Source organism: Microplitis mediator, chromosome 6 (assembly GCF_029852145.1).
Source record: "Microplitis mediator isolate UGA2020A chromosome 6, iyMicMedi2.1, whole genome shotgun sequence".
In the NCBI taxonomy this organism is placed as follows: Eukaryota; Metazoa; Arthropoda; class Insecta; order Hymenoptera; family Braconidae; genus Microplitis; species Microplitis mediator.
The window spans coordinates 1,677,463-1,693,954 of record NC_079974.1 but is presented as its reverse complement, the minus strand read 5'-3'; positions in this window follow the sequence as shown (position 1 = coordinate 1,693,954).

The following is a 16,492-nucleotide window of genomic DNA, read 5'->3' as shown; positions in this document are numbered from 1 at the left end:
CGATTTGTAGTGTCCCTGGTAAGACATTTATTTCAGAAGTGTTATATTCCAAATTTCAATACGATTTTATTCGAGTACTCCTCTGTCATTTAACAGACCAACAAGTACCTGTTTGGGTTGTACTATAGTATATCCCATAATACATCATGACTTTAATATTTAATATTAATATTTACTTGAGTAATTTTTGATGAATAAATAAACGGATTCAATTTCATAGATTTTTCGTGAATAGATTGCTAAAGATTTTCCGCGTAAATACTCATACAAATATTCTTGAGTATACATAATAGAAACTTTTTGAATTCATGCTAAAAAATTCAATCATTTAGCATATAAACTATATGGAAAATAACTGTACTCACATTAATTAATCAGTATCAAATCTTGTATGATTACTTCAGAAATCGTCTCATACAATCTTATTCATTTCCAAAATCTACTCAATTGTAAACTTTACATTTTTCGAAAACTTATAAATACTTATACTCACAATATTACAGCTTCTGTTTCTTATAGATTCTGATAATTTATATGAGAATTTTAAGAAAAAAATTTTTTGGATGCACCATCTATGAGAAAATAATTGTATCAGAATTTTTGAGATTTTTCGTGGACAAATACTGATCGTTTTCTCATAGCCAATTTTTTTTATGAGATTTTATAAGACCTTTTCCACAGGGAATTGTTCCTCTCTTCTTCTTTATTGTTAATTTAATTAAGGAGTAGAATGGTGTGATGTATCTTACCACATTTAAAACAATTACCTCTGTGACAATCGTTGGTTCGGTGATTATCTCGAAGACTAAACAACCATAAAATGTCAATTTTTTGTAGATTTTTCAAAAAATCGAAAATGAGGCTTGAGGGGAATTTATTCAAGTTCTTAAAGCTGCCCTCAAAATTACTGTGCGACCAATAGTGGCTGAGATATCGATAATCAAAGACAAAAAGATTCTCTTTTATTCGAAGGCTGATATCTCAAGATTTCTAGCTTCAATTTGCTCTGTTTATTTTTCCGATACGATCATTTTTCATGAAAATACAGCCTTCAAGAAATCACTAAATAATTTATAAAATTTTCTTGTTCCTTCAATATTTTGGATAAGTGTAGGGGTAGGAAAAGCAAAACGGAGTACTTCAGGAAAAACCAAGTTTTCGAGGACTCAAATACATTAAGTCTCTTTTTTTTTTTATGATATCCAAAGTAAGTAGAAAAAATTTTCAGCTACCGTTAAAAAAAAAAATTTTCATTTTTGCGGGCAAAATGGGGTACCCCCTAAAAAAAGTAAGAAAAAAAAATTTCTGGATTTTAAATGAGTTCGATTAAGTTAAATGTTGTTGTAAGGAATGTACATGAAAAAAAATTATATTTTACATGATTATTGGATCCAAAAGAATAAAAACAAATTTTTAACAAAACAAGAATTTTTTTACTTTCATTTTTTCGTTTTTCGAAATTTTATATTTCCTTTCTCTTTACCTTACATTTACTGAAAAACTAACGCAAAAATGAAAGAAAATCCGAAAAAAAATTAATTTTTTCATTTCGATAATAATTACACAAATTAAGGAACAAAACTTGTTCCTTTAATTGTTTTGTAAAACTTTGAGCAATCGGCCCGGACAAACGGTTCAATGGATCGATCTGAAAATTTCCGTCAATATTTGCAAGGTAGCGAGGAGTTGACTAAAAAACCAGAAAATGGCCATTTTTTGTGGGTTTTTCAAATTGATATTAAGGATAAAAAAAATTTTTTTTTTTTTAAATCGAAAATGGAGCTTGTAGGGAATTTATTCAAGTTACTCAATCTGCCCTTTAAATTACTCTGCAACCATTAGTTGCTGAGATATCGATAATCAAAGACAAAAGGATCCTTTTTCATTTAAACGCTGATATCTCAACAGCAAATAGTCGTACAGAGAAACAAAAAAAAGCAAATCGTAGCTGAATAAATTTCCTAAACAAGCTATGAATTAGTTTTTTTAAACAAAATTTTCCCGGCCCCGTAGATCTAAAAAACAAAACTAAAAAATGTAGAAAAATTTTTTCTCGACCTATTTCTTATGATTCCGCAATAACCGTGGCTCAAAAAATCATTTTGCTGGAAGATCTTCAATCTAGAGACTTCAAGCTTCAATTTGCGTTTTTTATTTTTTCAATACAATCATTTATCACAAAAATACAGCCTTCCAAAAATCACTAAAAAATTTATAAAATTTTTTTGTTCCTTTAATTTTTTGGATAAGTGTATGTGGATAATTAATTTATCTACAAACTATGAGAGTCATCGATCGCGCCTAGGACTTAGAAAAATAATAAAATGTGAGATCTGACTCGTCAGTCCAGCACTATGTTTCTGAACTAGTGAATTCTTCTATCAAGAGTCAAATCTCTCTCTCTCTCTCTTTCTCTCTCTCCTACTCTCTTTTTTCTCGAAAAATATAGCTTGCTAATTTTTAATATGCTGACATTTTATAAAATACAAACAAAATTGATAGAAAATGTTATGCTAAAAATGTTCAACATACGCGGAAAAAAAATTTACTGTTGCAGCAACTGTAAATTTGTTTCCGTGTAATCAGTTTCAAATAGCGCGGACCATGGAGAGAGCGCTCTTCCTTCCCAGCACTTCAGGTCGACTTATTGGACAAAACGTCCACTCCAATAAACCCTGATAGCCAAGTTGGAGAGAAACTGACGTGAAACTACAGCCGCAACTGGACACCACGTTGCCCGCAAAAGTTGATACTTCCAAAGTTGATCGACACTTTCTGAGAAAGTTGGTGGCAAAAGTTGGAAATTCAATAAGTTGACGGTAAATTGCCTCCCATTTTCTCAAGAAACCTGCATTCCAGTTGCGGCTCCATACTGGCGTCAACTTTCTCAAAAAGTGGCGATGACTTGTAGCTAAAAGTTGCAAATGCTAAAATTGTCGACAGCTTGTCGTCAAGTTGGTCGCAAACTAATGAAGACCAACTTTTGTACGAGAAATCCTGGTTATCAGGGAAGTTGTCATTCACTACACACACAACTCAGGTACAACAGAAAACTTGTGCTATGATGTCTCTACTGTATAGCTTGATTTGCAGTAAAACCAAATTGAGCATAAACAATAAAATTATAATATAAAACAATTATTAAACGAATTTTTATGTATGCAGCGGCAATTTGGAGCAATACATTCAAAACAAATATGTCTAAAATTCAAAAATTTCAGAAGAAATGCCTAAGAAATATACTTAACAGTAATAAATGCCAACGCACAATAGAGATGCACAATAGTTTCAATATTCCAATTTTATATGACGACATAATTAATATTGCTTAAAATTTTTACACAAATAAGCTAAATGACCATAAAATTCTTGAAACTGTTTGTAAATTTGATTATAATCATACTCATTTTAAAGTAAAGCATTTTCGGAATTTTTTTTTAACAAATCAATTACAAAAAAACGAAAACTAAAAATATGCACATGGAGAAAATTTTAAAAACTATAGGTGCAATTTTTTCAAATATTTTTTTTTTTACAATTTATTGTTTAAAAAAAAGTCCAAAAATTATTAGACGTCGGCTAACTTCAGTATCATTAACTTCAAGATGAATGAAATTACTTGTAAATATTTGTAAATACTATTAGCACTTAAAAAAAAAATAATTTTTTTTTTTACCTCTCTAATATATATGCATAGGGGTAGGAGGGGAAAAACGGGGTACTTAGAGAAATACCAAGTCTTCGAGAACCCAAATACGCTAATTTTTTTTTTTAATGAAATTCAAATTAAATAGAAAGAATTTTCAATTACCAGGAAAAAAAAATTTTTTGCACTTTTACTTAATTTTTAAAATTTTTTTTGTAAGTAATTTACATGAAGAAAAATGATATTCTACATGATTATTGGATACAAAGGAAAGGAAAACAAATTTTTAATAGTTTTTATCATAAAACAAAAGTCATTAATATTTTTTAACTGACAATCGACTTTTAAAAAAGTTTAACAAAAAAAAATTCAAAACAATGCTCAATTATATCTACGAAAGTGATTTTGAAATGCTTAAAAAATATTTAAAAAATAAATTTTTTTCATATAAAATTTTGGGGGACCCCGATTTGCTTACCCTACCCCGTTTTGCCCCCCCCCCCCTCCCAGCTGCTATATACGTTTACTTTAATTATATTTTGGATTTACATTGAAATATATGTTTGAGAAGACAACATCTTTGCTTCTTTGAAGATAACAAGAAGACCTAGATAAAGCTACTTCCCCTCTTTATTCATATGGCACCAGACAACAAATATGACATGATATGAAATATTATAAAATACAAAAATTAGCATCATAAATAACTTAGAGTATTATATCACGAAGAAATTTAAATCCTGATTTATTGCTCGAGATAAGATCATATCGAGCGCACATATATATATACATATTTCATGTTTATATACATATATACACGTCAGTAAATCACAAATAAATGTTATAGAACTTATGGAGAGTAGCGAATGCTATTTTCCCCATTGTAACATGAGAATCATTACCTGTAGCATAGTTTCGCTGATATTTCAGACGTATTATTTCTTGGCGTAGTAATTTTCCCCATTTTTAAATGGTAGCACCAGCCATGCTTGCATATGCAAATGATTCCGATGCTACATTGGAATTACAACAATATCAATAGAGATTAGGGTGTGCCATTTTGAGGCGACTTTTTTTTTCAACAAAGAAACAGGCTGAAAACTCGTAGGAAGGTGAGAAAAGAAGCCTGTTAAAAGCGGAGCTCTTAATATTAATATTTAGAGGTGTCTATTTCTAATTTTTCATTTCCCATTAAAATAACATGGGAAAAAAATTTTTTTATTTTTTTATTTTTCTAGCTCGGCATTCGCACCTCATATAAATAAGTCCATAGCTATTCTTGTAGAGAATTTAACGCTCTACAAAAAAGGTCTCTTATCATTTTTTGATAAATCCATCCATTCGAAAGTTATTGGAGCTGGAAATCAAATCTATAATAAATTTCCAGATCTTTTTACTTTTCCAACAAAACTATCAGACTTATCAAAAAATGTCATAAGATCTTTTTTATACTCTCTAAACATGAATTAGTGGAAATTTCATTAATTACGTTAGTGAAGCAGTATTCACTTCGTAATCAGTGTATTTAAATAACAAATTAGTGAATTCTCGCTAATAAATTTAGTACTATAATTTTCACTAGCAGATTAGTGATTTTCACTACTGAACTAGCGATATTTTCATAATTTCTACAAGTGAAACTGTTATTCACTTCTTAATTTATGAATTTCACAATTTCACTAGTAACGTTAACTAGCAAATAATTAAATATTTTACTAGATATAAATATAATTAATAATTATGGTACTATTTTTAAAAATTTTAATAAAAAACTTTCAAAATAAAAAAAAAATAGAAGTACAGAACAATAATATATTTATATGAAGAGTACGTCAATCATAACATCACGGATTTTTTATTTCTTCATCAGTTATTGTTTGGTATCATAACCAATCTACTATTTACACTCACGCGATCATATGCGTAGGCCGCAGCGCAGTGGATAGCATCAAAGACTTTGAATCGGAAGGATGCAGGTTCGAGTCCAGCAGTCACCGGAATTTTTTCATCAATTAAAATCATGTATACTTCCTCTAAGTAATGATTCTAATACATTAATCACATTTCGGATCTAATTACAAGTGTCTGATATTTTTTTTCGCAATATAATATTTTTTTTCACCGATGAAATCAGTGGGCTCCCATATTCACTTTTCAATTTAGTGGATTCTTATATTCACTTATCAAATCAGTGAATTCCAATACTCACATATTCATTTAGTGAATATTCACTAATTCTGCGTAGTACGATTGTAGTATTGACAATTCTACAATCGTACAAGCTCTTAAAATTAATCAGAAATCTATTTTTTTAAGAGCTTGACATTGAAATGGAAATAAGTTGAAAACAACGCAGAATTTCGAAAAACTTTATTTGTAATAATTTGTAAGGTATAAAATTATCTACAAAAAAGTTCTAATAATATTTTTTGATAAGACTAATAGTTTTGCCGGAAAAGTAAAAAAATCTCAAAATTTACTATAAATTTGACTTGAAGCTTCAATAACTTTTGAACCGTGGGATTTATCAAAAAATGATAAGAGACTTTTTTAGTAGAGCGTTCAATTTCCTACAAAAAAATCTGTTGTGCATAAAAATCCGTTGATTGGCTTGTGAGCTGGAAAATTCTAAAAAAAAAAATTTTTTTTCCCGTGTTATTTAAATGGAAAATAGAAAAATGGATTGAGGCAAACCTTAATATCATTATTAAGCGCTCGGAATGGTACCAAAATTTTTATTTTTAGTAATACTTTCAATTTTTGGATACCATAAAAAAAAAAAAATATACACAGAAAAAAAGAATTTCGTAGCGCCAGAGAAATTTTGAATTATAAAATGAAAATAAAATTTCCTTAGTACTAGAAAAAATTTTCTGCGCCAAGAAATGTTTTTTTTTCTGCGTATGTCAAGCGCTTCTATAGAAGCTTTGATTATTATCAAAGCAAAGGTCATTCAACTGAGCTTCCCATGTTTTTATAGTTATGCGAATTACTATATGTTTGCGCAAATTTTTAGTTATTTAAACTTAAATATTAATTATTCATACGATATGAAGTGAAGAATTCAAGTCCACACCAACAGTAAAATAATTATAAAATACACAGTAAGTTGTTTAGATAAAGAAAGATCGTTGAATTCGGCGGCATCGACAAAGAGAGCAATTCCATGACAGTGTTATTATTACCATACTGTCGATGGATAGCTCTCTTCATAGTGTCCGCCTGTAATGATATTCCATCTTTTTTGTATACTAACAAGAGTTATGAACTTGATAGTTGATTTCTTAAGAATAACGGTGTAAAAAACTTTTCTTTTGATATATTTTTTGTCCTTTTTCATATCTTGTAGAGTGCAATGAACATCTGTAAAAATCTATTTTATTTTCAGTGAGTAAATACAAGCAAGGCCAAGTATATATCTTTTGCGAATTTTGCTTATTATCGAGATAGTGTGAGCCGGCAATTCTGATTAACACTTACCTAATTGCGCGGCAAACTTTCTTGAAAGAAAACCTAATCTTATAAAAGTATGAATTTTATATAGAACAGTACACTGTTAAAAATAATTTGAAAATTACAATGCAAAAGGAATTAAATTTTCATAACTAGATATTTGAATTATATTTTCAATAAAAAAAGCTTCAAATTTAATATACGTTATTTAATAATCAAGCTGGTATTGAAAATTAAGATGAAAAATATGAATTTTAATATACGTACTTAAAATTTATACTTGTTTTTTAAATTTTCAAACCAAGTATTAAAAATTCTAAGACATATTGAATTTTAATAATTCCAATTGAAATTTCATAATACTTATTTGAAAATTCAAATGCTTGTATATGAAATTTCTGCGCGTGACGTGCTGCGCGTTCAGTAATCAAGGATTGTGTAGTGAAATATATATAATATTTGTGTGAGTAATGTGAGCGGTGTACATCAGACTTTATTATTGTTAAGTTTTTATTTCCTCAATAATATAAAGTAAAAAAAACTTGTGACTGAACTGAACATCATTGACAATATGATAAATGATAAAATGATACAGTATTAAATGTGATATACACTGTTAAAATAATTGTTTGAATTTTCAAAACATTGTATATACCGCAATAAACACACACAATTGTGTTTGAAATTTCATTGTTACGATCGTATAGAATTTAAAATACACGCTTTTGAATTTTCAAATGAACGCTTCAGATTTTCAAATACATTTATTTAAAAATTAAAAAGAAAGTATTTGAAAATTAAAAAAAGAGTATTTGAAAATTCGAAAAAAAGTATTTGAATATTCAAAAATAAGTATTTGAAAATCCAAAGTGTTACTTTGAAAATTCAAAAACATGTATTTTAAATTCTATATGAAATAAGTAATGAAATTTCAAGCACAAATGTATGTGTTTATTGCGTTATATACAATGTTTTAAAAATTCAAACAATTTTTTTAACAGTGTACCAATTTATTAAACGGTTTTACAATATTTTAGAAGCATTGTTGATTTTGTAAATGAGACCGGAGCATGTCGGAATTTATCAGCGAGTAATTGATTATTGAGATTCTTGTGCACTGAAAACAATTCATTTTTGTCAATTTCAAATAAATCTTTCGTCAATTTATAATAACGAGCAACCTGCAGTCACTATGTGACTGCCCAAATATCACTACTAAATTTATAAAATACACAGAAAAATATAATTTCTTGCCACAAAAAATTTTATGCATTATCAATTAAATACAAAAATTGTCTTGGGGCGAGAAAAGATTTTTTTGGTCAAGAAATAATTCCTTGCACCAAGTCATTTTTTCTAGTTCTAAATAAATTTTTGTTTTCAATTCACAATGCAAAAAATTTATTGGGGTAAGTAAAAATTTTCTTTAGGCAAGTAAAAATTTTTTGTGTCAATGAATCCTTTTTTTTTCTATGCACACTTTTTTGGCATTGAGAAGCTTCCTAAAACCAAAAAGGAATATAAAAATCTGTCATTTTGGAATAAGTAACGCGATATAAATAATATAGCTATATATTCAGTGACATTCAGTCATATTTAGTGACAGAATAATTAAAGTATTAATTTATTTAAAGAAAATAAATACGATTGTCTTTTTTCCCGCGTAATTTAAATGTAATTCGAATGATACAGATAAATCTATTTATCTCAATACTTGACAATTAAAAAGAGTTTAAACTGAAAAGGCACAAATTCAAGTCAAGACCTATCTAATGATACCAATTTCAATAACATTAACTAATTCTATCATATAGATATGGCGAGAACAAAATTTTCCTTATTCTCTTAAGAATATAGATTATAATAAAAAAAAAATTTTTCGAACTCAGACGAGAACTTTCAAAAAGTCATATAAAAAAAAATTGAGTTTCAAAGTTTTTTTCTGGTTTCAATTACTTCCTGTATAAAAAAACAATATATGGTTAAAATATATAAAATCATATATGTTTGCAACGAAAAATATATGATGTATTATATTGTATATTATAAAAAGTTTGGAAAATCCAAATGAGCATGCCTTAAGCGGTCGTGTCATACACGAATTATTTAGATTAAATGTTTACGTTACGATTTGTTAATTTTTTCATAAAGACTCCTATTTTTTTCTTTTTTTTTTGCTTACATTTTAGGAACTATTAAACTAATTTATTATTATAGAAAATTATTATAGAAAATATTAAAAAATTCCCGCGGATAGAATGGAAATCTTTGCTAACGCCATCTCGCACGCTCCGATAGAAGATGCAGGTCTTCACTAACTCTGTTTATATATTTTTTTTATATATGGCAGCCTGAGATATAAATTTTTAAGCTTCGACAGTGCACATTTTATTATTTTATAATTAAACGAATAATAATAGAGTTGTGGATTTTTAATCAGTTTGTCACAATGAATTTACGGATATATTGAAATAAAATTTGAAAGAATTCGTTTTGTTTTTCGAAAGTTCTGGTGATTACAAGAAGAGTGTTACATGTATTTTACAGGATTTTTTTCTAAAAAATTCATTTTTTATCTAAATTGTGGGTTGGATCAGCTGTTTATTGTTTAGAAAAATGACCATTGATGTTCTCTTTAATTGTGATATGAAGGCTGACCTACTTTTATCACTATATTATTATTTATTTAAAAAAAACTCTGACGGAACCCAGTTTTTAATTTTTAGGCGAGAGTAGAGCATACCTACGCTCGCGCTTAAGGCATGCAAAAGTCATATAGAGATTTTCGCCGACAATATAAAATTATATACAGTAATAAATATATGTATTCATTAGACTGATTCAAAAAAATCGACTAATTTTTTTTTTTCTTCATTATATCGAAAATATTGTTGGAAATGACGAAAAAAAAATACAGTAAAAGTTTGAGATCTTAATATTAATATTAACAACTGCCGCATCGCAATTTTCTGTTTCCCGTTTAAATAACATGGGAACATTTATTTTTTAAGCTTTGGAATTTTGTAGCTCACGGTGGGACCAATACTTTTGAATGTTCAAGACATATTCTTATGGAAAATTTGACGCTCTACAAAAAAGGTCTCTTATAATTTTTCGATATTTTTATTTCTTCAAAAGTAATTCGAAGTTAAAATTAGATTGACGATAAATCTTTACATTATTTAAATTTTTTGACGCAACCATCAACTTGATCCGAAAATTTTAGAGGACATTTTTTGTAGAGCATTTTATTTCCTACAACTTATTTCAAAGAAAATTTTCGATATTTCACTTAAGTCGTATGTTATTTGCAATTAACTGAAGATTTTCTTAAATAATCTAAATTTTGTTGCTTGAAATTAATTATATTAAATTTTCAGTTAATTGCGAATAACTTACGACCTATGAGAAATATCGAAAATTTTCTTTGAAATAAGTTGTAGGAAATAAAATGCTCTACAAAAAATGTCCTCTAAAATTTTCGGATCAAGTTGATGGTTGCGTCAAAAAATTTAAATAATGTAAAGATTTATCGTCAATCTAATTTTAACTTCGAATTACTTTTGAAGAAATAAAAATATCGAAAAATTATAAGAGACCTTTTTTGTAGAGCGTCAAATTTTCCATAAGAATATGTCTTGAACATTCAAAAGTATTGGTCCCACCGTGAGCTACAAAATTCCAAAGCTTAAAAAATAAATGCTCCCATGTTATTTAAACGGGAAACAGAAAATTGCGATGCGGCAGTTGTTAATATTAATATTAAGATCTCAAACTTTTACTGTATTTTTTTTTCGTCATTTCCAACAATATTTTCGATATAATGAAGAAAAAAAAAATTAGTCGATTTTTTTGAATCAGTCTAGTATTCATATATGTTACTTATATGTTTTTTATATTAAGCTATATATACATTTACATTTACCTTATAATATATTGTATTGATATATTTCCTGTTATATTTAAAAAATATCAAATTTTTATATGAAATGAAATAGATGGTAGCATATAATTTATATTATATATGGTACCATATATTTTCTTTGTTATATTTAAGCATATATTTTATTCGGTATCTGTATATGTATATGGGTATATATATTCGCATCAAATTAACTAATTTTGAAAATTTTAACTGCAATGTAAAGAGTATATTAAAATTTAGATCTAATTTAATTGGAGTTGGTCATACGAATAAGAAAATTTTTTTCCCTTACACAATATAAATATATGTTTTTATATATGATCAGAATATATTTTTCGTATATGATAGAAATATATATTTTTATATATGATAAAAATATAGTTTCCGTACATGAAAAGAATATATATTTTCATGTATGATAAAAATATATTTTTTGTATATGATTGACATATATATTTTATACATGCTAAACATATACGGACCCGTATATGATGAGTATTATATTTTTTAATATAAAAAAAAATATATCAGAAAATTTAGTTAAATTGGCCACATATATTTTCTGATATTTATCATATATTTTTACATATATTTTGACCATATATGTTATTTTCATACGGGTTTGCACGCTTTTATTTTACCTCTATTAAACGAGCGTATAATTATTCGTGAATATTTATAATAAAAACAAATTTTTTCCACGATATGATGAACTTTTTTATCTTGTTTTTAAATGTCCCGTTTTATCTTGAGTACTTGGTATCATTTAAAAATTCATAATTGTAAAGTAAATATAAAGTTTTTAATAAAAACTTAATTCTGGTTCACTAAATTTTGGAAAAGTCTCGTGCTGCTCTAAAACTGTTGTATATTTAAATTTTACCAAAACGATAATGGAAAAAATGTTTTTTTTTTTTACCAACTTTTGAGGGAATCCCGTCATACACTGTTAAAAATAATTTGAAAATTAAAATACAAAAGGAATTAAATTTTCATAACTAGATATTTGAATTGTACTTTCAATAAAAAAAGCTTCAAATTTAATATACGTAATTTAATAATCAAACTGGTATTGAAAATTAAGATGAAAAATATGAATTTTAATATACGTACTTAAAATTTATACTTGTTTTTTAAATTTTCAAACCAAGTATTGAAAATTCTAAGACATATTGAATTTTAATAATTCCAATTGAAATTTCATAATACTTATTTGAAAATTCAAATGCTTGTATATGAAATTTCTGCGCGTGACGTGCTGCGCGTTCAGTAATCAAGGATTGTGTAGTGAAGTATATATAATATCTGTGTGAGTAATGTGAGCGGTGTACATCAGACTTTATTATTGTTAAGTTTTTATTTCTTCAATAATATAAAGTAAATAAAACTTGTGACTGAACTGAACATCATTGACAGTATGACAAATGATAAAATGATACAGTATTAAATGTGATATACACTGTTAAAATATTTGTTTGAATTTTCAAAACATTGTATATAACGCAATAAACACATACAATTGTGTTTGAAATTTCATTGTTACGATCGTATAGAATTTAAAATACACGCTTTTGAATTTTAAAATAAACGCTTCAGATTTTCAAATCCATTTATTTAAAAATTAAAAAGAAAGTATTTGAAAATTAAAAAAAGAGTATTTGAAAATTCAAAAAAAAGTATTTGAATATTCAAAGAAAAGTATTTGAATATTAAAAAAAAAGTATTTGAAAATTCAAAAATAAGTATTTGAAAATCCAAAGTGTTACTTTGAAAATTCAAAAACATGTATTTTAAATTCTATATGAAATTAGTAATGAAATTTCAAGCACAAATGTATGTGTTTATTGCGTTATATACAATGTTTTGAAAATTCAAACAATTTTTTTAACAGTATACTTCGGTTTCCCTACATAAGTTGTAAAATTTGAACGGATGGATTTATCACTTTTTACAATTAAAAAAAATACTTAAAACATTTGATAGACTCAAATTTAAAGCTTAATAATATGGTAAAGTAATCGAGTTATGATGCGTATTCAACGACTAAAGAACGACTAAACAAAAGGTGTCTGATGAAACTTATACTACAACGAAGAGGTTGAAAATACGTCCCTCCGGTCCAAAGAGTAGGGACATTTTACGTAAGATTAAGAACTCGTTAAATTCATTTCAATGGCATGCGATTATCGCACTGTTCCTAATGTTTGAACAAACAAATGGGACGTTTGGTCTCCATCTTTTATCCGTCGTTTCGTTTCTTTTTACTAAAATGGGAGTGTTATATTAGTCTGCTAACGTTCTTTATTTGATCATATGATAAACTCACCTGTGCCTAACAACTGCTTAAATAGTTCAACTCGTGTTGTAAATGTATAGTGCATTTTTAGAAAAAATATCCAGATGAGTCGAAAACTATGTAGTATATTTTATATAAATAGAAAAAAAAGTTGGTACTTTTCATAGAATTCAACTGTACACCCGTATGAAAAAGCAATATATGAGCTTCAGTATAATTAAAAATATATGATAAATTATATGGAATTATAAGAAGTCATATATGGAGCCATATACAAAATTTTGCCGAAATATTATATGATTTTATAATTTGCAACATATATATCGGTAATATATTTTTTTTACATGCTAACTTATAAATATTGCTTATAATATTTTATACTATACTTTAAGTTATATGATAAGATATATGATTTAATTATATGACTGAAGTATAATATTTATACATGTAAATATATAATTATATAAATATATGTTCACATATATTTGTATAAATGTATGTTAATATATATTTATATAGATATATGTTTATATATATTTGCACAAATATAAAACTAGAGATTTCAAGCTATAAAATGCTTTTTTTTTTAAATCTCGATACGATTATTTTTCATGAAGTTACAGTCTTGCAAAAATCACTAAAAAATTTCTAAATTTTTTTTTTCCTTTAATTTTTGGTAAGAGTGTATTTTTTAAATTATTTATGTATAGGGGAGGGTGGGGCAGAGCGGCCCCCCTGAAATTTTGACCAAAAAAAAAATTTTTTTTTTTTTGACTAATTACTATAAATCCGATATGTTTGCGCATTTTTACCCCTACGCATGACATTTGGGGCAAAATGGACAAGCCCAAAATTTTGAAAAAGTGATTTTTTCATGTTTTTATCGTCAAATTAATGAAAAATTATTATAATTCCACATTTTTAGCCCTACGCATAACACCTGGGGCAAAATGGACCAGCCGAAACTTCCGAAAAAATTATTTTTTCATATTTTTCGGTCGTTTCTCTATGTAAGAGGCAAATTTGGTCACTAAAAATGTATAAAAATTAAATTTTTTTTTTTAGTTGATAAATTTTTGAAATAAAGTAAAATTATAGAATTGATTTTTTTTTTTATTAAATAACAATTAGTAATTAAGGTAATCGAGAGTGAACGATTTTTTACGCTTTAAAAAATTTTTTTCGAGTAATATAAAACCAAAAAGAGTTGTCAAGAGAAAGAAATACATTCTTAATGATGAAAACAATTTAAAAAAAAAAAAAACGAAAAAAAAAATTTTTTTTATCACTTTTTGAAGGGGACCGCTCTGCCCCACAAAAAAAAAAAAAAATTTTCAGAATTTTGGCAAAATGTCCATAAATTTGTTCGAAATAGGACAAAAGTAAAGTGATCTTACGGTTGAAAGCCACAAAAAATAATAATTGGCTTAGGGGGGCCGCTCTGCCCCACCCTCCCCTAATAATATCGAAATTTTTGTAATATTGAAATTATAAGTTTATACATAAAACGAGAATATAATTTGAGATGTAATATCATATGTATACAATTACATATATTATAAATTATATGGATTATAATAATATTGAAATTATAAATTAATTTATAAGATGAAACATATATTTTACGTTATAAATTAATATATAAAGCGGTCATATAATTTTTGATACAATATCACATGTATATAATTACACATATTATAAATGATATGGATTATTATAATATTAAACGTATAAATTATTATATATGATAAATCATATATTAATCAATATTAATAATTTTGCCGTCATATATGTTCAGTTATTTACCATATATTTTTTTATATATTATCCACAGTATGGTTTTTTCATACGGGCATTGTTACTCGCTAACAATTAAATGATATTTAAATTTTTTTTTAAATTTCATATCATGTCGGAATAAACAACTGTCCAAATAATAAAAATAGTTCTTTTATATATATATCGAAATTTATAATTTTTAACGATTTTATCGATAATTCAAACTGATGAGGACACAAGTGATAAGATTTCTTTAATTATATATATATATATATGATATTAAATGTCTTTAAAAATAAATTAACTAATGAGTAAAATAAAATTTTTACAGATAATATATGTAAAAATATTCAACTATATTAGTAAAATATATAACTCAAGTAAGCTATAAATTAAAAAAAATCTAATTAATATTTTTTTAAGACAATTTTAATAAGTTTATTGTAACTGAAGAAAATATTTTATTATCAGTAATCAAGCAAACGAGATATGATAAGGTTTGTGATAATATGAGTGAAACAGGTATACCTCCGAAAATCCGTAGTATATTTGTTGAAAGGGGAAATGTCAAGATATCACTTTTATGATATCAAGTGATAAAATCATAAAAGTTGCCCGTAATGTCTTATTCAAAACTGAATTACAAGGGACAAAAGAAAATCATTTTTACCGTTAAAATTAAAAAAATAATTTAATATCGTGAATCATAAGTTAAATTTTTAATACCTTACAGGCTGTCTGGGTGTAAATATTACGTAATGTTTTACAGGAAGAGTATCGGAGAAAAGAGCAACGTACCGGTTGTAACAATGGTATCTTTTAAATTTACACATGAAAAGTATAAGTTTAAAAAATTTTACTGAATAGAAAATAATGTCTGCTATAATATGTACATACAGATTTTACCATGTCATACATTATGCTTCAACTATATATATATTCAATATTATTATTTATCATTACTATTATTTTTTTTAACTATTTACCGTTTAAAATTTTATAACATCGCCCGCTAGACTAGATCGAATGATTCGTAAAAAAAAAGTTTTTAAATAAGACCTGAACGCATTTAACGCTTCGCGCTAAAAGTCTGCAATAATAAAAATGTTAAGAACTCTGTAATAATTCAAAATTATTAGTCATTATTATTTACTTATACTATAATTTAATAATATAACAGTTCAATAATACCTTTATGTTCTTCTGACAAAATCCTTCTTGATTCTGTGTAAAGTTTTGTGGTGTAGTGGGAATATATGAAACCAAAACTATTTAAAGTACCTTAGTAATTAATAAAAAAGTATAGAGCAGCGTTCAAGAACAAGTGACGTGGACGTGGTCTTAACGTTGCTCATATACCTGTGTTTATTGACGTCACGGCCACGTTTTCTTA